The sequence below is a fragment of the Macrobrachium rosenbergii genome, chromosome 47 (genome assembly GCF_040412425.1).
Source record: "Macrobrachium rosenbergii isolate ZJJX-2024 chromosome 47, ASM4041242v1, whole genome shotgun sequence".
Taxonomy (NCBI): domain Eukaryota; kingdom Metazoa; phylum Arthropoda; class Malacostraca; order Decapoda; family Palaemonidae; genus Macrobrachium; species Macrobrachium rosenbergii.
In genome coordinates, this window is record NC_089787.1 from 11,682,130 (window position 1) to 11,708,065 (window position 25,936).

Genomic DNA, 25,936 nt, shown 5'->3' on the forward strand with positions numbered 1-25,936 from the left:
CTCGGCAGCCACCTCCGTACGCACGGCGTAAGTTCACAGGGCCCAGGTTCTTACAGTTACGGAATTTTTTAAGCCGTTATAACTTTTCAGAATTTTTCTGTGTACAGTTTTGCATGTCTTTGTTCTGTATGAGGGTATCATCAAGTCCATGCTCAGTGTTATCAAGTTCAGTTTTTGTTGAATCTGCACGGATTTCAACGTTTTCACTTGGCTGTCATAAAGTCTGCAGAGTTGGTAGCTAGTTTGTCTGTGATGCTGCATGTCCTTCTATTAGTTTGCTCTTTTGACTGCCAGTCTACATGATCATCAATGCAAGGCATCCCCACAGTGGATAAAGGACGAACCAGACAGCCTCTTCCTTCAGTCGTCATGGTTATTGAATGGATTTTAGAGATGGAGGAAGCACCCTTGCTTGTTCTTGCCAGATATTGGCCTCCTGACAGCACTAGTTTTCTCTGGAATCCTTGTTCCTCTTGTATTTAAATACTTATAGTTGTCCAAACGTAATATTTTTGAAGGAAGTTCCTTCATTCGTGAACCTAGTCCTGGATTTCTTTTCAGTGCTTCTGTTACAGGTTGGGTAGTCTTCTTAAGGAACTGGGGTTTTTCCAGGGCATGGTCCCCGGAAAGACAGATCCTTCACTTCCTTCTCATAGAGCTGGAAGTTTCATCGCATAACTCCAATGCTTTTTGACCTTAGTGCACTCCTAGGTTGTGGTAACCATTCAGACTAGACCATAGTTTGAATGTTTTATGTAAGCAAGGCTCTACCCCACGTCTCCCCACCTCTAAAGAAAGAGCCCTGTTTCTGTGGACAGATCAATCAGGTCTTCTAGCCATTTGATCAGTTCATAGAACTAAAGCCCTATCAGACGTACTGAGACGTCAGAAGGGGACCGTTGATCCCCCAGCTGCTGAGATCTGTGGAATCTGTGGGACGGACCTGTCATAGAGCAGTTTGCCCCTTCAAGGAATCTTCGTTTTCTTCCTTTTGTGGTCCATACCATCCCTATAGCATGTACAACAGACCCCATGCTATAGACAGATCCGTTGGACCACCTCTCTTCGCGCCCTTCATCATGGTCAAGGAGGAGCTAACTCCAAGTTACATTGTCCGCTTAACCCATGGTCCTTGAACCTGCTCAGTTGTGAGGATCCTCCCCCACTGTCTCTCCTCGGACAACCTCGCTTCAGGAGATCTACCAAGGTAGTCAGATCTTTTCCTGACAGACTCCAGACTGTCAGAGGATTATCACTTGATCTTTTTAGATGTATTGCAGAGACCATTGCAAGATGTGGAAGTCAATCTTCTCTCCTTGTCTTCCAGACCTGGGGATTGACTTCTAAAGTTAGTATCTCAGGCCGTACGTCTCCTCTGCAAGACATCCGTGTTCCTTTTGCAATTACCCCGCTGAAGGATATCAAACTATGCATAACTCGTGTAAGCATGGAGACCTAGTTTGTTGGCATCCCTATCTTAGTTTCCTTTGAAATTCCTGACATGCCCAAGCAAGGAAGAAGGAGACATGGTTTGCTCATTTCTCCTTGGATTTTAGTCTAAGGTCTGGGACCCATCCAAGACCTTGTCTGTTTTCTTTCTCCCTTAGGAATTTTACGGACATCTGTGTCTTCCAGGAGCGCCAGACAGCACCTTAGTTCACAGCTCATCTGGCACCCTGCTCTTCTGGCATTAACAATAGCCCGGTACCAGCTTTGGCTATGACATCAGCTTTTGCTCTGAGCATCCACTAGCGCTCACTAGCTCTGAGGAAGACTAAAGTTTTCTATCTAGTTTGAATGTTCAGGTTCAAAGGCCATCCAGAACCTATGGTGTAATGGCAAGAACTACTTTCTCCTTTTAATTAGAACTCCTGGGGGCAACTGCAACCTGGCGCCAGCACTTTCTTTGAGAGCCAGAAGCGCTCACTGTCTCTGGGGAGGAATAGAGAGCTCTCTTTCCCAGCTGGATGGTATGGTATTGCCTAAAAAGCTGGAGGTCCTGGGCCATCCATAACCAAGGGAGTTAGGGCAAGAGCTCGTCTCATCTTGTCCTTTATCCTAATGGACTATCTTCTGAGACATGCTCAGATTTAGGAGAAGCATTTTCCTCCTTATAGTGAAAGCTAAAAATGTCAGAACAGCCTCTATCTTGTCAGCTTTCAAACACTATATATTCCTTACGTCCATTCAACAAGCAGCTTACTGGTAGTATGATCATTCTTTGTTTCTCATAATTTTGAGGGAGTTTAAACTGTGTTTAAAATTTTTCCAGTACCTTGCGATTTTTAGTTACAGGCATGGTATCACGGAAGGAAGCATAGGATTTTCACCTACTGCCTGTTCACCTTGTAGTAAACTCGAATTTTGGGGAGGAGGGGTGGGGGTTACAATGTACCCAGAGCACCCAGCACTCTAGTTGATGGGTTGTGGTTTTACTTCAGTGTAGGTGACAACATAATCTGGTTGTTTTTGTACATGCAACTTACCCGTCAGATATATACTTAGCTATAGTCTCCGACGTTCCCGACAGAAATTCAGATTTCGCGGCACACGCGACAGGTAGGTCAGGTGATCAACCATACCCGCCGCTGGGTGGCGGGAATAGGAACCATTCCCGTTTTCATATCAGATTTTCTCTGTCGCTGGTTCCGGCAACATCTGTTGTTGGTTCCTTCTGCTTAGACTTTCATTTTTCGCTTGCTGAGGATTATTTTGGACTGACCTTTGGTGACGTATTGGATCTTTGGCTTGGCATACGCTTTTGTGGACTGTTTTTGATTTTGGCTTTGGTATTTTCTTTAAGAATGTCTGATCAGAGTGTTGCACCTGTGTTTCGTGTGTGTGTTAGGTCTGATTGTAAGGTGAGACTACCGAAAGCTTCGGTAGATCCTCATACTGTGTGTTCGAGGTGTAGGGAGAATGATTGCTCTATTGAGAACACGTGTGTTGAATGTGAGAATCTCACTGAACTGGAATGGAAGGCGTTGAACTCTTATGTACGCAAGTTGGAGAAGGACAGAGTTAGGAAGGCTTCTTCTAGAAGCTCTAGTAGGTCTCTTTCCAAGGAGGTAGATTTAGAACCTAACACTCTTCCAGATTCTCCTGTCACTCCAGTTGTTTCAGCTCCTTCACCCTTCGTCAAACCTGTGGATTCGTCGTCGGAGATGGCTGCAATGAAAGCTACGATCCGCAAGATGCAGTTGCAGATGCGTGCTTTGGAGGAAAAGAAAGTGAGAAGTGATAGTGATGTGTGTAGTGTCCCCAGTGTAGTGGAGGGGGCGTCTGACCGGCTCCGCATCGCTCCTAGGCCTAGACCTCTTCCAAACTCCCAGACCCAGTGGAGGAGGAATGTCGACAGCCGCAAGGGGGATGAAGAGCGCTCCCAACGGTCAGGCGTCCCTTCGGCAGCGCCTGTTGACGCGTCCCAGGCTGCCTTAGATCGCCGTAGAAAAGGGATCTTAAAGAAGTGTTTCTCTTCTTCTGCTTCTTCTTCTCCTAAACGTGGTTGGAGTTCGGCTGAAGAGTCTCGTCCTTTGAAGAGGTCTTGGAAGGCTCCTAGAGGAGACGCATTGGACTCTAGCCCTGAGCGCTTCCCTGAAGGTTCTCCTGTTTCTAAGAAGAGAAATCGAAGATCTCCCTCCTCTTCTTCGGGTGTTCAGGAGTCCACCAAGCAGATCCTGGTAGGCCTCCAGGCTCAACTCGCTGCTCTTGCTGGCTCTTTATCAAAGAGCTCCTCTCGTCGGAAGGATGCCTCTCTTCCGATCAAGTCCTCCAAGAGACTCTCTTCTCCCAGCAAGTCGTCTTCTGTGAAGCGTTCTTCTCCTGTTAAGCGCCCCTCCAGCAGCAGGCGCTCCTCTCCTTCCAGGCTCTCCTCTCCTGGTAGGCGCTCCTCTCCTTGCAGGCGCTCCTCTCCGTCCAGGCGCTTCTCTCCTGGTAGGCGCTCCTCTCCTTGTAGGCTCTCCTCTCCTGTTAGGCGCTCATCTCCTGGTAGGCGCTCCTCTCCTTGTAGGCGCTTCTCTCCTCGGCGCTCTTCGTCTCCGGATAGCGCCTCTCCTCCCAGGCGCTCGCGCCCTCGTCATCGTCGGTCCTCTCCTATTGGAGAGACTTTCTCCACAGTCAAACGCTCTGCTCGTTCTTCGCCTTGTAGAAGTTCCTCTCCAGCCTCCCTCTCGTCTGTTAGGCGCCCCTCTCCCAGCAAGGGCTCCTCTTCCGTTCGAGCTTCTTCTCATGTCAGGCGCCAGTCATCTTGCAGGCGCTTCTCTCCGGATCGTCGGTCTCCAGTGGACAAAGGCTCCTCTCCTTCTAGGCGCTCTTCTTCTGGCAAGTGCCCTTCTACTTCTAGACGTTCTCCTCCTCCTTCTGGCCTGGAGGCGTTATCGGAGGACGAATCCCCTAAGGATATCACCATTTCCGATTACAAGAGGTTGACAGCTCTACTGGTTCAGGAGTATGGAGATTCCCTCAAGCCTGCTTCTCCTCCTTCTCCGGGTTCAATGCTCTCGAGCACCAAGGCCTCGAAATCTTCCTCTTTAGTCAAGATGCGTCCTACGATCTCCATGAAGAAAGCGCTTAAAGGTTTCGGAGAGTGGCTCTCTTCGAAGAAGGATGCAGGCAAGACTGTCTTCTCCTTGCCTCCCTCTAGGCTTTCGGGAAGAGCGGGAATGTGGTACGAGACTAGGGAGCCGATGGGGTTAGCTCTCCCCTCTTCTGCTGGCTCTGACTTTTCTTCGCTTGTGGATTCTTCCAGAAGACTCTCCCTTAATTCGGCCAAGGCTTCTTGGGGACTTTGTGAATTGGACCATTTCCTCAAGGGCCTTTTCTGCGTGCTGGAAGTTTTTAACTTCATGGACTGGTCTCTAGGGGCCTTAGCCAAGAGGAGTCTTGAAGAGGATTCAGTCAGTATGGAGGACCTCAGCAGTGTGTTGTCTTGCTTGGACAAGGCTGTGAAGGACGGCTCGATGGAGATCGCTTTCCTGTTCGGCACTGGCCTGCTTAAGAAGAGGTCAGTATTCAGTGCTTTCCTCTCTAAATCGGTCTGTCCTATCCAGAGGTCTTCCCTCTTGTACGCTCCTTTGTCTAGCCATCTTTTCCCACAAGAGACTGTGAAGGAGGTCTCTCGTTCTTTGTCTGAGAAGGCTTCTCAGGATCTGCTGGCTCAGTCGTCGAAGAGGATGAGACCTGCTGCTCCACTTGCTAAGAAGGAGAAGACCCCCTTTCAGGAGCCCTTTCGAGGATCCAGGTCTATTAGGAGGCGTAGACCTGAAAGAAGATCTAGACCTTCAGGACTCCCTTCCAGGAAGTCCAAGTGAAAATCAAGTCCTCCAGACTCCAGTAGGTGCCAGACTTCTAAAGTTCGCCGAAGCCTGGGCACAGAAGGGGGCGGACGAATGGTCCCTCTCTGTTTTGAGGAAGGGGTACCTCATTCCCTTCTTTTCGAAACCTCCCTTGACAACAACTCTGAGGGAGTTATCGGCGAGATACAAGGATCCTGTGCGGAGGCAAGCCCTTCTGCTAGCCATCGAACAAATGCTAGAAAAGGCTGCCATAGAACCGGTACAAGATCTTCACTCCCCGGGATTTTACAACCGGCTTTTTCTTGTGCCAAAATCTTCGGGAGGGTGGAGACCGGTCTTGGACGTGAGCTCCCTGAACTCGTTCGTCGTAAAGAAGTAGTTCTCTATGGAGACGACATCTTCAGTTCTGTCGTCTCTTCGTCAAGGAGATTGGATGGTGTCCCTGGACCTTCAGGATGCTTACTTCCACGTTCCCATCCATCCCTCCTCCAGGAAGTTCCTAAGGTTCATGGTAGGCGGCAGAACTTTTCAGTTCAGGGCTCTGTGCTTCGGACTTTCCACAGCTCCCCAAGTGTTCACGACCATTCTCAGGAATGTAGCTCACTGGTTGCACTTGGAGGGGGTGAGGATTTCCTTGTATCTCGACGACTGGCTAATTCGGTCCAATTCGAAGAACCGTTGTCTGGAGGACCTTTCTCGTACTTTAAACCTGGTCCAGTCTCTAGGACTTCTTGTAAACCTCGAGAAGTCTCAGATGATTCCTCAGCAGGAAATTGTCTACCTGGGGATTCGGATGGATTCTCGGGGTTTTCGAGCGTTTCCCTCCCTGGAAAGAAGGGAACGCTGCCTTCAAAAGGTGACAGACTTTCTAGAGAAAGACAGTTGTTCGGCGAGGGAATGGATGAGTCTGCTGGGGACCATTTCCTCGCTGGAACAGTTCGTTTCTCTAGGAAGGCTTCACCTCAGACCTCTACAGTTCTTCCTGAAAGAATCTTGGGATCGGAAGTCCCAAGAGTTGTCGGATTCCTTCCAGATCTCTTTTCAAGTAAAGGAACATCTCCGTTGGTGGTTAGACCCAAAGAAGCTGGGTCTAGGAATTCCTCTACAACCGCCGAGCCCTCGCCTAGTGTTGTTCTCAGACGCGTCGGAGTCGGGTTGGGGAGCGACACTAGGCTCGGAAGAAGTGTCAGGCACCTGGGACACGGATCAGAGGTCCTGGCACATCAACATGAAAGAGCTGGTAGCCATTCATCTAGCTCTTGCCCGATTCGAACTTCTGGTCAAGGGATCAGTAGTTCTAGTCAATTCCGACAACACCACAGCCCTGGCTTATATCAGGAAGCAAGGAGGGACGCATTCCTTCTCCCTGTACATTGCAGCAAGGAACCTTCTGTTGTGGGCGGGGGAGAGAAACATCGTTCTCCTCACCAGATTTGTTCAGGGAGAAAGGAATGTGAGAGCGGATCTTCTCAGCAGGAAAGACCAAGTTCTTCCCACGGAATGGTCTCTTCATCAGGAGGTTTGCGAAAGGCTGTGGTTCCTGTGGGGGAGACCTCATATAGACCTCTTCGCAACCCATTGGAACAAGAGGTTGGAGAACTACTGCTCCCCAATCTCGGACCCCAGAGCAGTAGCAATAGACGGCCTTCTCCTAGATTGGGACGGTCTGACGGCTACACTTTTCCCCATTCAAGATAATAGGGAAGTAATAAGGAAGTTCGTTTCGTCAAAGGGCACCAAGATCACCCTGATCGCTCCCTTTTGGCCATCCAGGGACTGGTTCACAGAGGTACTGGAATGGATGATAGACTTTCCCAGGTCGCTCCTCTCAGGAGCGATCTTCTCAAACAGCCCCACTTCGACAGATATCACAAGAACCTTTCCGCTCTAAACCTAACTGCCTTCAGACTGTCGAAGGACTGGTTAGAGCGAAGGGATTTTCGCACAAGGCTGCGAGGGCTATCGCCAGAGCCAGAAGATCTTCTACCTTGCGCCTCTACCAGTCGAAGTGGGAAGTCTTTAGGAGATGGTGCCGATCTAAGAAAGTGTCCTCTTCCAGTACCTCTGTAATGGAGATTGCGGTTTTCCTTCTTTACTTAAGGGAGCAGTGTAACCTGGTGGTTTCCACCATCAAGGGGTATAGGAGCATGCTGTCTTCAGTTTTTAGACACAGAGGTCTGTACATCTCTGATAATAAAGACCTTCACGACCTTATAAGGTCTTTTGAAACTTCTAAAAGCAAGTCCCCTAGACCTCCCAGCTGGAATTTGGACGTGGTCCTAAAATTCTTGATGTCTGATAAGTTTGAGCCTCCTCGATCTGCCTCTTTCAGGGATTTAACCAGAAAATCGTTGTTTCTTTTTTGCTCTTGCTTCTGCCAAAAATTGAGCGAATTACAAGCTTTGGAAGGTTCTGTAGGCTTTAAGAAGGACTCTGCGATCTGCTCCTTTCAGCCTCTCTTCTTAGCAAAGAACGAGAACCCTTCAAAACCTTGGCCTAGGAGTTTTGAGGTCAAGGGACTCTCCGATCTTTCAGGACAGGAGCTAGAACACACACTCTGTCCAGTAAGAAGTCTTAGATTGTATCTGGAGAGAAAGAAACAGCTCAGAGGTAACACTGAAAGTCTTTGGTGCTCGGTCAAGGATCCTTCAAGAACAATTTCCAAGAACGCCCAGGCTTTCTTCATTAAGGATCTTATCAAGGAGGCTCATCTTTCATGCAAAGACGAACATTTTCAGCTCCTAAGAGTTAATGCTCATGAGGTGAGAGCCATAGCTACTTCTCTGGCTTTCCACAAGTCTTGGTCCCTCCAGTCTATTGTGGACTCTACGTACTGGAGATGTAACTCAGTGTTTGCTTCTCATTATTTGAGAGATGTTCGTGTTACATATGAGAAGTGCTTCTCTCTAGGAGCTTACGTATCCGCGGATTCGGTGCTGGGTCAAGGAGCTGAAGCTAATCCTATTTAATCTAGTTGTTATTTTTAATTATTTGTTGTGTTTTTATGGTCGGCTGAAAGAGAGTGTTGAGGGTCTCTCTCTTTCATCTCGTATTACTAACAAGGTTAGGCTTGGTCAGGTGGTCGGTTTTGGTTGTTAGCTCCTTGTAGTTTTATTACCTAGCTCTGTCATGTAAGAGGGATAGCCCCCATTGATATGATTCAGGTAGAGGGCTCTGTCTTGTAAGTGGGTTAATCCCCATTGACACGATCCATAACAGGCTCTGTCATGTAAGGGGGTTTTTTCCCCATTGATATGATCCCGAAGGGCTGTCAGTCTTAGGTCACTTCCTCGCTGAAGCTCTTGAGGCATGCAGACTCATAGACAGTATCCATGAAGTCTTCTGCCCAATCAGGTAAGAACCATGGTTTTTGTTTATTCCTACAACATATGTTGTTTCCCGTTTTTTAGTTATTAGCTGTCTCTTGCCCTCCTCCAAGGGTGCCAATCAGCTAAGTATATATCTGACGGGTAAGTTGCATGTACAAAAATGATATTTTTATGATAAAATAAAGTTTTGTACATACTTACCCGGCAGATATATACGTTTAATGGCCCTCCCAGCCTCCCCTCAGGAGACAGGTGGAAGAGAAAATCTGATATGAAAACGGGAATGGTTCCTATTCCCGCCACCCAGCGGCGGGTATGGTTGATCACCTGACCTACCTGTCGCGTGTGCCGCGAAATTTGAATTTCTGTCGGGAACGTCGGAGACTATAGCTAAGTATATATCTGCCGGGTAAGTATGTACAAAACTTTATTTTATCATAAAAATATCATTTTTATGATGGTACTGTGCCCAAGACAAGGGCACCTTTAAATTTCTGCTAGCCATTGGATAATTCCTTGCTGCATAACTTCACTGATGCCTTGGTAGCAATCGGAGTACTCCTCCGTAACAAAGCTCCCTCTTTAGTAGAGGTGACCCTCAGCTTTACCGCCTGTCCATGTATCCTACTTCCCATCAGTGTGGGATTCAGCTATGCAATTACTTGTTAAGTTAATTATATAAAAATGACATTTTTGTAACAAAATAAAGTTTTATATACTTACCAAGTAATTATGTGATCAGGGCCCTCCCTCCTCCCCTCTGATAGACATAAGCATATACAGACTGAGGATTATCTGCTAAGTCGTTCCTGACTCTCTCGTTAGGGTGCGAGACTAGTCACCTACACAGAACATTTGCTGCAGCTTAAATTTGAATTTAAGCTGCAGCAAATAAATGAAACTAATAGCTATGTAATTACTTGCTAAGTATATATAAACCTTTATTTTATTATAAAAATGTCATATTTTTGTATTGCACAATAGATCTGGATAAATCTTTTCTGCCTGTGGGGCTTAAAGTACCATAATTATAATACTGTACGTCCAAGAAAGATAGTTCCTCCAACGTCTCTTGGAACTTAGACGTTGTACTGAAGTGGCTCTCGGGTCCTCAATTCAAACCTCTTCGTTCTGTTTCCCTCAGGAATCTCACGAAAAAGACTCTTTTTAACAGCTCTCGCTACTGCCAAACGTATTAGACAAGAGAACAGGCTTTGCACAAGAGGAGACAGTTTGCTCTCTTTCTCTTGGTTTCCTCACAAAGAACAAGAACCCTTCTAAACCCTGGCCTAGGTCCTTCGTTGTCAAGAACCTTATGGATATCTTAGGACCTGAGGAAGAAGAAAGACTCCTCTGCCCAGTGAGGTCCCTCAGGTACTATCTTCAGAGGACGGAAAAGATTAGAGGACCTTCGAGCAACCTCTGGTGCTCTGTTAAAAACCCAGTTCGCCCGCTCTCCAAAAATGCCATATCATTTTTTCTGAGAGAATTAATACTAGAAGCCCACTCTCAGATCCAGGAAGAAGCTTTTCCTCTACTTAAGGTTAAGGCTCACAAAATTAGGGCAGTAGCAACTTCCCTCACTTTTAAACACAACTTTTCTCTTTCTTCAATCCTACAGTCGACGTTCTGGAGATGCAAGTCCATATTCACCCCACACTACCTCAAGGACATAGAAACTGTATTTGAAAATTGTAGCACTTTAGGAACTTTATCCGTGGCTGGCATGGTGCTGAGAGAGGAAGCTTGAGGAATCTATCTGTTCCTTTGCTATCCACTCGCCTTGACCTAAGGTTTTGAGTCATTAGGAAGCCTGGGGTACATTGTACCTGGAGTACCCACCAGTTCGTACTTTATCTTTGATAATGGTTGGGTTTTTTTGGTTTTATTCTGTGGTGTAGGTGAGTGTTTTCATTTTGTATTCTGGTCTTCCCCAGGGCAAGGGCATCTTTTAGAAACTTTGTCAGCATATGGTGTACTTCCTCCGCTGCAAAGTTTCCCACTAATGTAGTGGCGACCCTTGGCTATACTGCCACATCCACTACAAGTTGAGAGAAGTGCCGACCAGAGGCAGTACCTTCCTGCAGCAACTTTCTCAACAGGTAAGGAAACAACAAACGTTTATTCAGTGTTAGCGACCTTTCTAGTTCAAACTCATTACTTACTCAATATTTGGGAGTAGAATATGTCCATGCTCTTTCCCACCTCCTTACAATGTGGAATCAGCTGTGTAATTACTTGGTAAGTTACTTATATAAAAATTACATTTTTATGATAAAGTTTTATATATACTTACCAACTAATTATATGATCGGAGCCAGCCGTCCTCCCCTTGCATGAAAATAAGAGCATAAAACAAATTGAGCTATCCGCTGGTTTGTTTCCTCGAGTCCTGGATAGTGGCAGCACGTTGTCACCTACACACTAACGATAACAGTGCCACCGCGCGAATTTTTAATTTCTAAGCTGCCGTAGGTTAGGGAACCAATAGCTATGTAATTACTTGGTAAGTATATATAAAACTTTATTTTATAATAAAAATGTCATTTTTCCTCACTTGTGTCACGAAATGTAGCAGATCAGCTGAAGCAGGAGGATCAAGTTATGTCTTTGGAATGGATTTTGCATCCACAAGTCAGCAAGGGTCGATGGGAGTTCTAGATCTCTTTGCCACAAGATTCTACCCTTGTCTACCAGTTCAGGCTCCAAAAGCTTGGGCAGTAGATACATGCTCTTGGACTGGTTTTGTCTGGACATCTAAACTTTCCCCCTTTGGCTATGATTCAAAGGTTTCATACAAATTCTGGCTAACAGCGAATTCGCACATAACCTTGGTGACTCATGCATAGGTGCCATGCAGGAAATGGTTCCAAATTTTCTGTCTCAGCTGATAGAATTCCTGTGACCATAACCACTAAGGATAGATCTCATTCTCCCTGGATGCATGAGATTTCACCAGAACCTTCCTTGCTTCAGCTGACCTTGTGGATACTCATGATTGTCTACAAGGAGTGGAGAAGAGCAATCATTAATTTTAGAAGCAATCAGCTAACGCACTGTATGAGAGACTGTGGTCAGTCTTTAGAGCTTGGTGCTTTTCCAAGAGGATTTCCGGGACAGATACCTCTATAATAACTGAATGAAGTTCTTTACTAATTTGCACTATACTAAAGGTTTGTCTGTTCATGCTATTAAAGGGTGTTGCTTCACGTTAACATCCGTATTAAGACATTCCGGTTTGGATCTCTCTGTTGACCTGGACATTAAGGAAGCCTTTATTTTCTTAAATCTAGACTTCTTTATGTCCAATTAAACGTAATGTAATGCTAATGTATTTAAGTATACCTATGTTTAAACCCTTAACTCAACCCTCCTTAAAAACTTAATGATTAAGACTGGATTTTACTGTTAGTGAACTCCAGGATTTCTCCTTCAGTGTGTGCTTTACTTCCCAAGGAACAGTCCTTCCTTTTTGCCCTACTTCAGGGCAAAGAATGAATATTAGGTCTTGGCTCTTTCTCGTTTTCTAAAGGCAAAGGACTAGGGACCTCAGACAGCTTTCTAAGTTGGATTGACCTATGGAAAAAATTGCTGTGACCTCTTTGTTTGAGAACCTGGTCAAGGAAGCACACACTAATCTAGACCCCTCTTTCTTACCTCTCCTGAAGGTAAGCTTCTCTAGGTGAGAGCAGTGGCAACTATCTTCAGTTTCGAACTTTGAGTGTTGTCAATGTAGCCCAGTGAAGATGTAACTCCATATTTGCCTCTCACTATTTTCAAGATGTTGAGATTCAGTACAAATCATGCAGAGTACTTTTGCCCCTTGTATGACGGGAGTTCGACTCCTGAATGTAGATATACTCTAGCTTTTCCTATTTACATAGGAAATTTTTTCAGTAGTAGGAAGGTGCCATTTTGAGATAGGTAAGAGCCTTCATTCATTTAGTCTTTGCTCTGCTGGCCTAGGCACAAGGCCTTTTTTTCCACTTTGAGAGTGGTATCCCTTGCAAGGAGCCTCCAGCATCTTTCAGAGGTCCTTGCAGCCTAATGAATTATTCCTCTCTTGGCAACATTATTAGCGGATGGATCCTAATCATTAGGTAAGAAGTGCCTTATTCCTGGTGGAATTCTGTTGTATCCTCGGAAGTTTTAATTATTAGTCCTCACACCTTTTTCCCTTCTCCTCTTCAGTGTGCAAACCAGCTGTCATAATACAATGGTGAGATTTATTTCAGAAACAGAAATTTTTATTATAAAATTTATTTTTTAAATACCTCTGTTATGTATCATCCCAACCTCGCCACTCGTAGATGGAGAAGAAACAATGATAAAAAACAGGCTTGAATCACCCAAAGAGATGGGTTACAAGATAGTTCAAACTAAATGATCCTATCAATTTTTTTAGTTTTCACACTCCATCATCCTCCGCTTGATGCGGAAATTACAACTATCATAACAGAGAAGTGTGTATTTGAAAAATTAATTTTATTTTAAAGATTTCTGTGTCTGATTATCATAATAGTTTTACCTAAGTTTTTAGTTGGGGAGACTGATATGCAAATGTTAAATTGAATCAAATGTATAAAAAGTAACAGAAGTTTTGTTTAAATGTACTATTCGAAGCCAGGTTATTTGATGACTAGACTGGGAAGCGATGGTTCTAAGGCAGACAACCTTTGTTCATTCAAAAGTGTTGGCTATGTGGTCGCCAAGTGGCAAAATTATAGCCATCTTGAGGTAACCCAGGATATACAGTCATTTAATTAACCTTTGTGCATTGATTTAATCAAAATTTCTTCAGTACATTCTTATATGAATTTGCTGTTAAACATCAAGCTCCACTAATGTACATAAAAAGCAATTGGCTCATTGCATAATTAAATATTTCCATGCTTCTAATTAACGACTGGTGCAGATTGCTGTTATTTTCAGTTTCCTATTCTGTTTGTTGCTTTTTTACAGAATTATGGCCAATAAGAAATTACTCTATTTTCCCATGACAAATTCTCGTTGCTATTTTGAGAGGAAGAACCTCAAGTGTTGAAAACTGTTGAGGTACTGCATGGCACATTTGCTTCTTCCTTCAGCAGGTGATCACTTACAAACACTGGAATGAGTGAATTGTTTTGGAATTGTTTAATAACTGGATTTCTGCTTCTGCATTCCAATTTGTTTATTTATTTGCTTTGCCAAGCAAGAGTGTCTTATTCCTTGTGAGGTGTTGATATGATGCACTGGCCTGCACTGTGTTTCTCTTATTCAGGTTTCCGAAAAGGGCTGAGTGGTCTTGATGCTGTTTATGTTAAAAGTTGTGGACACAGTACCCATCATTTTATGTATTTATCATTGCCCATTGTGTATATAATAATCTGTTCTTTGATTTGGCTTTAATCAAAATTGTTCTCTTGCTTTATGTCTAGATATGGACATTTATTCTTTGCAAATTTGATATATTTAATGGCTTGTCGTTTTTTTTCATGTGAATGGTTTCCTATTGTGAATAATGATATTAAAAAAGTTCAATGATATGCACAAAATCTGTGACAGTTTTGAAATCTTTTTTTTTTTTTTTACAGTTTGTTTGAGCAAGGCAGTCACCATTTGTGAAGATCCACGAGGGAGGACAAACATGTTCAAGATGAAGCTTTTTTTATTTTATTTTAGAGAGAGATCCAGTCAGAAATTAACGTAAACTTAGTTAATTTTTGCACTCTTGAAAAAGTTTCAAATCTGCAAGTTGTGTTTTGTCCCTCATTCAAGCTTGGAATCTGACATATCTTTACTGATTCTTCAACTCCCAACCAACATTTTTGAAAGAAATTGGGCCAAATCTTCATTTTCCGTTAATCCTGTTACAGTATTAAATTTTAAATGAATTGTAACATGTTAAGTGAAATCTTGTATGAAAACCAACACTTTGTGCTAGCTGTATGAGTTGATGTCACCCCAGTGGTTTAGTTAAACTATTTATTAACAATACTAAACAATAAAGCCATTGGTTTAGTTCTGTTAGTGCAGAAGTTGCAGACAGTCTGCGTAAGTTTTATACTGAATAATGTTGAATTTAGTTTAATTAGAAGAAGTCGGTTTTTTTTATAGATTTACATACTAATAATATTTAATAAATCTATATGCTACTTATGCCTGGCATTGACATATATCCTAAACTTTATTCAGTAATTGTGCAAAGTGTTATGTTGATATGTTGATCATTTCTTTTCTGAACAAATTACATTTGTGGTTTCTTCAACTTCACAGTTTGTGAAAAGGTAGTGTGCACCTTGGCTATATGTTCAAGTGATTAGTTCAGTCCTTTATAAGAAATTTGATGGTTTTAAACATTTAAATTTTTTATATTTTAAAGTTTGGTTTACCATCATATCTGTATTTTACTAACATTCTGGCCTTCTTCATTTCCTTGGCAGATCAGAAGTAAGCATTTGCTAAGTATAAACTTTGTATTTACCCAGTATTTACTTGTCTTTCCACTGTTACCAAGTTGTCTTGAGAATAACTGACTTTAAGTTGTGGGTTTTCTTTGTTCCACAGAGTTTTGTTAAAGTAGAGTAACAATTGTTGTTCTTATGCAGTTGCTTGAGTAAGGAAGTTTGTTCATGTGGATGATAAATTAAGAGCCTTCAACTTTACCATGCTTTGTGTGTGTGTGGTTGGTAAGTTTCTTTTCCACTAATTTCACTCTGGGTTATAGTAGGAGGGGGGTTACTAGTAGGAGGCTAATAATTGCAATTGCTTGATCCTTTTTTTTCAAGTTGGAGATCTGGTGAGAGTTATCAGGGTTTAGTTTTTGAGGCTCAATTCTGGTCATCCAACAGGCCTCTTATTTGGTTGCTAAGGTTTTTTTTTTTTCAAGTAGCTCTGTTATGTCATCACTTGCTATGATGCCTTTAGTTTCTTTAGTGTTGGTGCTTTTGCATCTTTAATCTCTGAAACAACTTGATAGCTTGAATGCTGTGCTTTCAAAAGTTTTAGCCTACTAGCCTAAAACAATTTTCCTTCTTGCTTGCAGAGATGTTGCATATGTAGGCCTAGTTCACATTAATACCAAAGCTGTGGGTGGTAGGTTAGGTCTGGTCTAGTTTACTGGGTCCTGCAGGGTGCTCGTTGAAACCAGTGTTCGAGAGAAAGCCTGGACTAATGATGGCTGATTCCACACTGTAAATTCCAAGGCGGCCTAGGATGCATTTGAGGTGATACCTGCATGCAAGTTAATCATCTGGATTCCATCGAGTGTAGCCTATGTAATGACTTACACTAGTCCTGAACATCCAAAACAAAGTGCAAGGCAGACTTTTCAGTGGGTATTATCCTTCAGTCAAGTTAACAAATATTTAGTACATCAGGCAGTGACTGGTTGTACCTGGCTAGAAGTAAGGGAACCTACTTATACGCAATCCCATTTGGAAAAATGTGATTCCTGTAGCAATAGATGAAGACCCTTTTTACCATTTTTTACTACTTGTTGTCATGCAAGTAAACTACCACAAGACATTTGCCCTCTTGTGCAGTTTCATATGGAGTGTAAGCCCCTTTTGCTCACTATCTTATTCGTGTGAACAGCCCTTGCATGTGCCTTTTAATGTTTTGTAATTTCATTGTTATTCTAAACTTGCTTCTCTTTCACTACTTTGTCAAAGATTTGTGCCTTTAGGTTATATATGTGATTTCAGTTTCCTTGGCTAATTTTAATTCTGCTCGTTTTTCTCATTTACTTCAATGGTCTGGTTAAACTCTGTTTATATTGAAAATAACAATTCACAAAGTTCCTTTAGTTGTGGTTTTCAAATCCCTTTTGAGGGTTGTTCATTCTGTAGTTACTTTGTTTTCTGCAATGGTAACTTTTTTAGCATTCATTTTCATTTAGACCCACATCCAATGAATGCTTTATAGCATTCATTTGTCCGTGTTTGTCTGTCCACAGATGACTAGTGTTTCCTGGGGATTTTACTCATGGTATTGTGTTTGATGTTTGTTGCTTTGCTTGTAAGATGGATGCATTTTGACGTTGGCACTAGGTCATTATGCCAGTTTCTAGGTATTGTGTTTTTAGCTTTTTGTTCTTCATACATATATATTTTTTGCCTAGATGCCATATATATATAAGGTAATATAAAACTTATTTTACCTCTTGACATTTCATCACAGTTGAAACTTAAAAAGCTGCAGTAAAAATACAGCACTTGCCAAGTCACCAATTTTCCTTGGAGAAATTTTGGTTTGTTGAAATTTACTTTCCCCTATTGTCAGGTTTATTATTCTTTCCTGTTACATAGTTTTACTTTGGCGTTGAATGGCCTTCAAAAATTATATTGTTAAGTGGATACCGTTTGCAGTATGCCTTATGCAGTCTATAAAAGTTAGGGCTAAAGGCTCTTGGCGGCAGTTTCTTTGGTCCTTAGCTGTGTTGCTTTCTGGTTTTTGCTCTACATCCAAGTCATTTGGTCTCTTCCTAACTAGCCATCTTAGTTTCTTTAACTATTTTACCTCGTTTAAGAACAAAATTGGAGTTCTTACTCCATTGAAGAGGTAAACTCTACGGATATATGCTACATTAAAGAAGAAAATGTGGGAGTTTTTGCTGAGAAGCAAAAATTCGTAAGTTTTGTTATTTAATGAGATCCAGTAACACTTCAACACAATGTTCCCCAACTTAGCGGTCTCCTGGACGTATCAGCTTCGTTTTTATGATTATTTTTTGCTGTGCTCCCATTTTAGGTACTACATTTTTAGATAAATCTCTTGAATTGAATGTTCAGTGTGAAGTACAGATTAGTTTAGGTTAGGAAAGATATGGGATTGCTGTTAACTGTAAGATACCTAGAAAGTGTTCAAGTGCGGGCTATATAATATATGGTCTTTTAGCAGACGTTATTACTTATTAGAAAGCCCGACCCCCAAAGCAATGTTTGTAGATTTTACTCTTGCAATTAAACAGAATTCAAGTTTTGTTCTTCAGTAATGTAAAAACAGGGGGGGAGGGGATTTTTATGCTACAGTGAAGTAAATATCATGTTTTGTTTTTCAATGAGGTAAAATAGGTGAAGAAACTAAGACAGCTTCTCTAAAAATATTCGGTTGGTATGAGTGTCCAGAAGTGTAACTCAATTAACAACGGGCAACATGTGAGGTTCTCATTTGATGTCCTGTTCCACCTTTTGTTTCAGAGTCCCCTTTTGGTTTGGCTAGGTCAGGCCATGGGTGTCATATCCCAGTACCCTTTTAAAATCCACAAACCATTAAGACTTCACACTGAACTTGTGGTAGAAAATTGCAAAAATCATAGCATGCGTATGCAATCCTTCTACTACTGATGATTGTTACTCATGATTTATGTGGTTTCAGAAGTTTGATAACTGTAAACTCTAAGTGACAGTTTCCTTGTTCTGAGAATAATCCATGAGAAGCCATAACATGCACAAATACCGTTACATTCTCTGTAAATGTTGATAAGAAATTGCTCAAAAGACACCCGTATTATGAAGTCTCGCTTTAACTGCAATAACTTTTGGTTTCTCTCTCTCTCTCTCTCTCTCTCTCTCTCTCTCCATTAAAATCAGCTTCATTAGCATAAATATTAACATCCCTGAACCTAATGTAATATGATATAGTACTATAATTTGTTGTTACACCCATCTGTGCAAAACATAAATTGCTGTCTTCAATTAAATTGTCATTTAGCTGATGATGTTATTAAGTAGTACACTAAATTTTCTCAAGATCGTAGTTAACTGCGAAAAATAAGTGCATTTTGTTTAAGAAAAACTTTATAACCACCCACTTGCAGGTTCTTTATTAGAATCTCAGTACAGTACAGTACTTTAATTGCCATAACTACTTTCAGTGCATTGCTGTCAGTTAATTTCATGTGAAAAACCAACATTATCTTCGCAGTAATTTGCTTCCTTTTATCAATAAACTTTGTTTACTTTGCACAACAATTTGTACTTGTTTCAAATCTCATGATTTTTCTGATCTGAAAACCTTTTAAACAAGACTCCAAAGGCATTGTGGTTCACAAAGTGTTCAGGTTTTTATCTTAAGTTTGTGGCAAGCTGAATCTGAAAGACATTGCCTTAGTCTGTCAGAAATTTACAAAGAATAGCTTTTGAAAAATTATCAGACCAACATTGTTGCACACTTGGAAAGATTTTTAGTTCTTTCAACTGCATAGCATTTTGGCACAAATATTAATAGATGCTTAAGTGGGAAGTTGTGTATTATATGTAGAAGTAGACTAGAGAATTGAGGCATTGAAGTACCACAGAGAACAATTTCCAGGTCAGATCTCATGGAGAAGCTGGTGGAGACAATGCTTGCTTAAAACTAACTACTTTAAATTAGCACCATATTGTAAAAACGAAATAGCATTTTCCTCTCGAAACATTAGCAATTTCAGTAAAGCCTCAGCCAGTGAGGAATACACATACTGTTACTGTAGAGGCGGACAAAAAAGTTCTCATTTTAACCAACACTTTGACTAGATTGGTATATTATCTAGACAAGAGTAATTTTGCTGGAATTTTTATTTTATTTAGACAAGCAGTTTTGCTAAGATACTTGAGAGTTTGAAAAAGTTTTAGAGTTGGTTGGTTGTTCTCTAGAGAGAGAGCAGTTGTGACAAGTTTTCTGAACAAAATTTTCTTGTATGCCTTGTTGGATTAAAGTTATGTAAAATTTGTTCAATTTCAGGTAATTTTGAAATTTTTACATATGGATAAAAGAACTGGTTGTTGCTGTTTGAGTTATTATATAGATATTTTAAATAATTTAGTGCCCAGGTTCGGAAGACGCTAGTATTCTGTAATTCAACTTTTGGTGTTGTCACAAGATTGTCCTTTGTAACTGAAAAAAGTCAATTTGGGGATTATAGCTTAAATCACACTTTCAGAGACATGAAGTCTTTCCCTCTGTGTATACAAGAAATTATTTACTCTGAAGGGAAAAATGTTTTGGAACTGTCATTTTTACAATCCCCAAATTTGGTTTTAATGTCCAAATTATACAGTTTTATACATTACAGCATCATATTTTACAATGTACACATGCAGGATGTGCATATTATGTAGACTATATACCAGAGAGAACCATAGAGAGGTCCGACTTCCTATGTGCAGCGTAATTTGGCCGCCATTTTGATTGTGTGTAACTGGAGCTGCAGTGACAGCAACGTTTTGTAAACAAACATGCTCTGAGTGCACTGCAACCCACTGTAGGGCCAGCAGTTTGTCTTTGTACTGGAACACAACAAACTGCCAATGTTTATTTATTTGACAGCTTTTATGATTGTTCATTTTATGGACGTATATCAGAAAATAAGGGGGTACAAATAGGCCTATATAAGTATGTAACAGTAAGAGGACCACTCAGATACATCACAGCCAAATGTGACTAGATCAGCAGAACAGACTTTGCTCCAAATAATACCTATTTAGGTAATTCCTTAGTGGGATAAAAATTTTATTCTTCTCAGATATTCTTACAGACATGTATGTGGTATATTTAGTGTATAAACAAAAATAACCCATAAATGTTTAAACAGTTTTATTCAAAGTTCTGTAAAATAAAATACATATTTTCAAACATTTAGGCTATGTAAAATTACCTGTGAAAGGACTGCATCTGGAAAAGTAATGATTGTACTTCAGTGTCATTAAATGATGGCAGATATAATAGGCCCCAGGAGAAGAACATGCTAGCAAAATGTCAAGCCTTCACAAATACCATGCCTTAGCAAAATATGTACAAAATGCTATGCCTGTGCACACAACCTATTGGAAATAGGTAGTATTTAATTACTAATCACGTACCACTACCAAAGGCATCAACACATACACATAGCACACACTGTTTAGCATTAAAATCACCACCAGTCCACCACCAAAAAGCATTAACACACACACAAGCTTAATCGAGTTAAACAGGGCTATACTTATCTGTCAGTGTGAAGACCTGTTAACAAAATACTTCATTTATGGGAAATTTTCAACAGTTTTCTGTTTTTACGTAATTTCTTTTCTTTGGATGCTTTATTCTTGATTTTCAATTGATATTTTAGTCTCATTGTAACATACAATTGCTTCATAAACTGTACACTTTGAGAACATGAAGGTGTACACAAAAGATCACAGTTGACATTGGAAGCTGCTGCCGTTAGCTTTTGCAAAACATTGGCACCAGAGACAACATTGGGATACATTTCTCTGAATACACACTCCATCGACTCTGTGAAGATAAGCAGTTTGCTGCTTGGTGGAAACAGTAATGGTGTAATTCTTGCACCTGAAGAATGTGTACTTCTCTGCCAGTTGAATTCTCTCTTCGTCGGTGGCTGACCACATAGCACGGCAAGTATCACATGGGTATTTCTTGACAGCTCTGCAACAGAGGTAGCCTGCTAGGTATACTGCTATATTTGCCTCTGTAACATCCAACTGTGGCTCATGCAACATTGCTGCACGTTTCTTTTGGGGTTGGTAAGCACTGGCTTGATGGGCCTAGGCTTTCATCTGCCTGAAAGTCCAGAAATATACAAAATCAGACTACTATAATATTGAAAAGTTTGTCACTTAATACTGGCAGAGGTTGTCAACTGCAGAGTTCCATGGGAGTTCTGATTCTCCTGGGCTCTGATCACTACTACTAAATGAGCTAGCTGTTGAAGACTTCTGCAAAATAGAGTAAAGCATACAGGTCTATATGGTACCATTTAACTAAACCTTTGCAAAATTTAGTCTGTGGCTAATGTCCTCTAGATTTTCAAGGCAGTCTGTTTATAAAAAAAAAAAAAACATAACTACTTATACTGCTAGAAATTTTACCTTCTTCCGTCTGGATTTGAATGCTGGCTTAGCAGTGTATTCGCAGCTAACAGGCTGGGCTATGTAATGATGATCACACAAACCAGCAATGACTGGCACCTGGCTGACTTGCAGGCACACCTGGCTGGCTCCACCTAGACAGGCACCTGGCTGGCTGACCTTGACAGGCACCTGGCTGAGCAGAGCTGACACCTGGCTGGCTCCACCTATGACAGGCACCTGGCTGACTTGCAGGTTGCTGACACCTGGACTGGCTGACTTGCAGAGCTGACACCTGGCTGGCTCCACCTATGACAGAGCTGACACCTGGCTGGCTCCGCCTATGACAGGTACCTGGCTGACTTGTGGAGCTGACACCTGGCTGGCTCCGCCTATGACAGGCACCTGGCTGACTTGCGGAGTTCACACCTGGCTGGCTCCAACTATGGCTCCACCTATGACAGGCACCTGGTTGACTTGCAGAGCTGACACCTGGCTGGCTCCACCTATGACAGGCACCTGGCTGACTTGCAGAGCTGACACCTGGCTGGCTCCACCTATGACAGGCACCTGGTTGACTTGCAGAGCTGACACCTGGCTGGCTCCACCTGGCACCTGGCACACACCTGGCTGGTTGACTTGCTGGCTGAGCTGACACCTGGCTGGCTGACACCTATGACAGGCACCTGGCTGACTTGCAGAGCTGACACCTGGCTGACCTGTGGAGCTGACACCTGGCTGACCTGTGGATCTGACACCTGGCTGGCTTCATCTATGACAGGCACCTGGCTGACCTGTGGAGCTGACACCTGGCTGGCTTCATCTATGACTGGCACCTGGCAGTAGTCTGGGGCTCCTGACTGGAAGAGATTGCCCAACTGAAGCAGGATGTGGGTTTCTGTTGGTTTGGTGTTAGTGTTGGCCCCTACTGCCATAACACAATCGAGCACTCCCTGCCTGTAATCACAGCGAAAGTTACAGGCATTTGGGTTGTCACGATGCCCCCTTTACTATGGATCACAGCGAAGAAATGCTCTAAGGTGACGTGTAGACAGGCTTTCTGCTCCCATGCCTAAAATTTTACAATTATAAGTTCTTAATACAACAGATTTGCAAAGGTAACACTGGGTCACTATTAATTATTTACCTGTTAATATTCAGGGATGTACAGATTAATTATGATATACAATATTGTGCAACTAAAGAGTAACCTACTCTTCAGATCTTCCCAAAGCAGCTGGATGGCTGTCAGATTGTGTTTCCAACCACTAAGACTGGGGAGACTTCCACTTTTGTTGGCACAAACTATGGTGTCAAGCCATTCCCGACACTCCTGTAGCAACGGCATGTGAGAATGTTGTAGAGGTCTGTATGAACCACTGTTAAAGCAGTCAAACATCATGTTGAAAGTTTCAACAAACTGTGCAGTGACTCGGGCTCCCTCACCGAATCTGCCGAGGTCCACCAGGGTCATCAAAGCAGCAGCCACAGAATGGCTCAAAACCTGCAAAGATCAAACATAATATACATTCATGGTAAAGTGTGAGGATATGTAATGTTATAAAGTTTTTTGTAATTATAACCTTATGTAATTTTTAATAATTACCTGTGTTGCAAGCGATACTTTCATGGTGGAGAAAGGCGTGAGAAATATGTGGTCTCTAGTGAGCCGTGGGCACATCCTTATTGGCCTACTGGAGTCGTGCTTGTACAGCTCAGCTATATGTGACCAGTCAGCCAGTTTGTCTCCAATAAGAAACCCATGGTTCCGTAAATTGTTTCTCACACTTTTGATCAGGTGAGGTGTGTCATACAGATAGTACACTTTGTTGTTGTTTACTTCAAAGTATGGGTGTGTGGGAGTAACACCAAGTTGTTTCACTGCTGCAGAATTGTTTGTGCCTTGGTCTGTGACAAAGCAAACTGGGATCAGTCCTGTGTTCATGACATGTTTCACACACAGCTTCAAGTACTCTTGTCTTCAGTACTTAAGCTTTCACAGATCCTGCACTAAGGAAATATCCAATGGGTTGCTTCCATTTGCCAGTTATGCTCCTCAGCATGAAGACCCCTGCATGATTGGCTGTCAAACCATCACAGTCTAGGCCTTCTACTGAATCTGATGACACATTGTAAGACATTTTCTTGAAGAGCCATTTCATCAAAGGATATGGCCACCAGTTTGTCAGTAGGATTTTTCAATCCTCCAGCTTTGTGCTGCAACATGTACAGAACAGAATCATGCCAGCCTTCTTCAATGCTGATCATATTGAGTAAATCAACCAGCGTGCTTTTGGATGGTAGTGTGAACACTTTACTAAGGATTCTGTAAGCCTTTGGGCTGGCATTCTTCAATTGCAGGGCAACACTCTTCGCGCAGTCACTCCATCGGATGCCATTCTTGTGTCTTCCACTGACCTGCAGTTGTTCAATGACAAATTTGGCAGACATTGTCTAATTATGGCATACACTTGTGTCATGGCTGTCTTTGGGACCTTCTTTTGCAGTCTTGACAACCTTGTTCTCAGTGCCTGCACTTTCCTCTTTAAACCACACTGCTGTGTCGACAACTCTGCTTCAGCTTGAGCAGTTTCTGTAATTAAATTAGAAAAATTTGAGTTTATGCTTCATAGCACACATCTCAACACACACCATGAGCACTATCTTTGATCCTTAATCATCACACTGAGGCTATACTGATTTTAGGTGCAAGGATTCCATATGCTAGATAACTATCACAGTTAAAATTTATTACCATTCATGGAACTGCTGTCATGGTCTTCTACTGCAGCAGACCATCCCCGATCGTGTGGCTGCTTTCTCCTCACATCACCACTCTTTGGGGGTTAGGGCAGTCAATCAACCACAGTATGCTATTTGGCAGCAACCCAGATTTCCTGTAATTTAAAATATATCATCTTCTATACATTCTTCCAGGTTCTTACTTTGCAGAAAAGACTAGATCAACACAGTGTGACCAAAGTGATCATTTACAATCCATGGTTTGTTATTGATAAGTTGGTGAGCCATGGTGGCAAAATACAGTATTGGCCTGTAGTCAACAACAATAAAATGTGGGTATTCCCCTGTAATTACCTGTCATTGGGGTTTTTGAATTGGGATGTGGCAAAATGATCACTGCAAACTCTGCGCCACTTCATCTGATCTGGACTTTTGCCTAGCAGGTCCTCTCTCCGAAGGTTTCTAATCCATTCTGCACACCTGAAATAAATTCAGTAGTTCCAGGTTATGGTAGATCTAAGCCGGCTGTCTGCGGTGAGCTAGGCTATGGCAGTTGACGTTTTTCTATAGAGCTTTATCTGCTGAACAAGAATTTAAAGTAATATTTTGTCGCTCGGCTGTAATTAAGCTGTAAATTATCTTAGAACTGGTGTGGTAAAACCCTGAGAATAGCTAACAGTAAGGGGGACCCACTGGGAATTCAGAGTTTTTGGTGGGGTAAATAACTTGGGAAAAGGTTTGGGTACCTTATTGTTGTATTTCCTGTTATATATGTCATTTGGAACATGAAAAACAAGCATAAAAAGAAGGGCGAATAAATGGATAGTGGGAGCCGTTCCAAAGGCACTTTTCATTCATTACTAGTACTACTGATTCTAAGCCTTAACATGCATGCGCTAGCTTTCAGTTCACCAATCAGCAGCTGCCGGTTTTCTGCGCTTAACGAGAGCTGCGAGAGACTGGCAATTGACGTTTTCCCGTGTTATTTTACTTGAACAAGAATTTAAAGTAATTACCTCTTGCCAGAACATACGAGCTTGCAGGAATCTTTAAAAATGCAGATAAGGCGCGCAGCTTTCTTCCACGGCGACCTATAGAGGCCACCAAAGTTGAAAGTGGAAATGGTAATGTTTTGTTTCCTGTTTACGAAAACTTCGAATAGTGTGCAGTGGAGCTACACTATGGCAATTGACGTTTTTCGATGTTATTTTACTTGCTTTTCAAGAGTTTAAGGTAATATTTTGCTGGTCGGCTGCTGCTAAACTGGAATTTACCCTTGAGCTGTGTGCGACCCACTGGTACAGACGTGCAGTTTTCAAGGGTCAATTACATTTTAGTTACAGCCTACTGCCAAAATATTATTTTAAATTATTGTTCAGCAGGTAAAATAACATAGGAAAACGTCAACTGCCATAGGCTAGCTGACCGCGGACAGCCGGCTTAGAATTACCCAGGTTATTTTTCATACATGATGATATAAAGAGACTGATCTGTGATGATATTACATTGTATATACTGTAGGTACAGCAGCAAGCTTACAAACAACTACAGTGTATAGGAGCTTGCATGATGGGACTGACTGTGATTTTAGAATTTTGCATCAGCTTTTATAATTGCTTTGGGGTAGTTTTATGAATAAACATTCTATCCCACACATCCTACATGGCCTATCTGTCTGTTTACAAGAGTAATCATTATGAAAGTAAGGTGTAATGAACAATAATGAATAGTATATAGCAGTAAACAAGCTGCTTAC

General features: G+C 42.0%; 1 long non-coding RNA gene across 1 annotated transcript in view; it reads left to right on the forward strand.

Moving 5' to 3' along the window:
- LOC136830544 (uncharacterized) overlaps positions 1 to 16,670 on the forward strand; it is a 35,039-nt gene extending 18,369 nt beyond the window's left edge. The window contains exon 2 of the long non-coding RNA XR_010850651.1: positions 14,200 to 16,670. This is a non-coding gene — a long non-coding RNA (uncharacterized lncRNA). The remainder of the gene's footprint in view (positions 1 to 14,199) is intronic.
- Positions 16,671 to 25,936: the final 9,266 nt, after the last annotated feature.